The sequence below is a fragment of the Paramisgurnus dabryanus genome, chromosome 5 (assembly GCF_030506205.2).
Source record: "Paramisgurnus dabryanus chromosome 5, PD_genome_1.1, whole genome shotgun sequence".
Taxonomy (NCBI): domain Eukaryota; kingdom Metazoa; phylum Chordata; class Actinopteri; order Cypriniformes; family Cobitidae; genus Paramisgurnus; species Paramisgurnus dabryanus.
This window is the reverse complement of record NC_133341.1, coordinates 11352523-11355138: the sequence shown is the minus strand read 5'-3', so window position 1 is coordinate 11355138 and position 2616 is coordinate 11352523.

The following is a 2616-nucleotide window of genomic DNA, read 5'->3' as shown; positions in this document are numbered from 1 at the left end:
AGTCTTTGTTTACTCATTTGCTTAAATGCTGAACAAACTAAAAAGAGTCAGACATTTTCAAATACCTTACAAAAAGTTGTTTTTAGTGACATAATTATACAATAACCAATTGAAAAATACAACACAATCCATGTGCACATATTATGGTGTGGCCAATAAAATGTCATACATCATTGTTGCTTGTCACTGTGGCTTTGGGGGGAATGGAGTTTATGCAACGAGTTGGTTTGGGAAGTGGCATCTGTTTATTCTGGCTGTGATCACAATGAAGCCATATATCAAAAGAGTTTACAGTCACATACTGACATGCTCTCTCTCTCTCTCTCTCTCTCTCTCTCTCTCTCTCTCTCTCTCTCTCTCTCTCTCTCTCTCTCTCTCTCTCTCTCTCTCTCTCTCTCTCTCTCTCTCTCTCTCTCTCTCTCTCTCTCTCTCTCTCTCTCTCTCTCAGCTGTTGGGTCTCTCCCGCTGGTCAAATATAGAGCGAGTGAATTATTCCTGTCTTTCTCACAACTGCTCCAAGAGTTGGTTCACAGAAGTTCAATCCTCTTCCCTTATGTGGTCAGGCAGACTTATTGTGTTAGTCAGCTTACAGACGGAAAGAACATTCTTGATTGTGGCGACACTGGCAATCGAATAATAATAATACTGATGGCTCATTCCGATTAAAGGACTTAAAACTGTTAAAACTGTCAGAAACACTAATAAACCCTGTATGAAGGGTCTCAAACTAATATGTTCTTACATAATAAAGATAAAACTATACAGCTTGTATTAAATATATGTTGTTAACATAACATGGCATTTGATTAAAAGCAATTAATATATGTTTATGCTGTATTACACAGTATTTAATTGTTTTCAGCAATATGAAATTAATCTCTGGTATCCCACAGAATGTGTCTCTAAAGTTTCAGCTCAAAATACACCACATATCTTTTATTATCTGATGTTAAACATGGACATTTGTGGCTGCAATGAAAAACGGGCTGTTTTTTGTGCGTGTTTCTTTAAATGCAAAGAAAGCTTCTGTTCCCCTCCCCGTATGCAAAGTAGGGGGTAGAGGGCTTACACATGTGCTTTAGACTACATCAAAACATGTGTCTCTGGCAGAAGGTTGAACTACGCACTCATAAGTGTGATGGTTGGGGCGTAATCAATGTGACATCACATTGCTAGGGGATCCCGAACAGTCTGTTTCTGCACACACACTGGCCACTCATTTTCTGATAGAAGCACATTTAAAAGTGTATTTTTTAGGTTGGGGGGGCTTTAAGATCTAATCTACTCAAGCTGTGAGATCTTATCTACCTGTTTATTATATAGGCTACCTAAAAGGATATTCTTTATAATCAAATTCTGAATAAAAAAATACAATGATACATTTTTTTTTAAATGTTTCAATGTTTATTTTCGTGTTCTCTCTTGCGGTGCAGTATAAAATTGAAATCACACAAGGTTATCTTTTGCCCACAAAGAAATTCATACATTAGCCTACTTTCTACATTTGATTTTGTGAAAGTCTAAAATTTGCAAAACCATTGAAAACCTACACTGATTGATTTAATAAATAAATAATTGGTAATTGGCATGAAACTTGTTTACTTATTATTTGTGACCATACAGGAAATTTCAAAAATGTTTCAGGCCAAAGACCAATACAGGGAGTTGCATTTAAGGCCTATCTTAATATTAAAATAAATATCATATCAATATATTGACATCCTTTTTGAAGTACATGTGTACTTGTTGATTACAATTAAATTTAACATCAACTATATGAGCCAACTTAACAAACAACTAGTTCATAGGTTACATTCCATGTTAAAGGAATAGTCCATTTTCTTAAAAGAAAAATCCAGATAATTTACTCACCACCATGTCATCCAAAATGTTGATGTCTTTCAGTCGAGAAGAAATTATGTTTTAATGGACTTTAATAAAGCCCAACATTTAATACTTAACACTTAACAGTCTTTTTCAACGGAGTTTTAAAGGACTATAAACAATCCCAAACGAGGCATAAGGGTCTTATCTAGCAAAACGATTGTCATTTTTGACAAGAAAAATAAAAAATATGCACTTTTAAACCACAACTTCTCGTCATGTAGATCCGGTCGTGATGCGCCAGCGTGACCCCACGCAATACATCATGACGTCAAGAGGTCACAGAGGACGAACGCGAAACTCCGCCCCAGTGTTTACAAGTGTGTTGAAAGAGGACCGTTCCAACGTTATTGAATGTCAACTGATACTAATTAATGTCTTTGTGGCAGTTTATTGTTTACAAGGGTCCGCAAATGTGCATTTTATATATGTAACACGTGACCTCCTAACATCACTACGCATTTACGTTAGGTCATGCTGGACCGGACCTAGACGAAAAGTTGTGCTTTAAAAGAGGATTTTTTTTTCTTGTCAAAAATGACAATCGTTTCTCTAGATAAGACCCTTATGCCTCGTTTGGGATCGTTTAGAGTCCTTTGAAACTCCGTTGACAAAAACTGTTAAGTGTTGAGTTAAGTATTAAATTGTACCCTGAACAACCCTTTTATAACAAAACTATTGTATTAAATGCTTTAATATTATGATCTAATATAAAATGTGGCCAGAAGATTT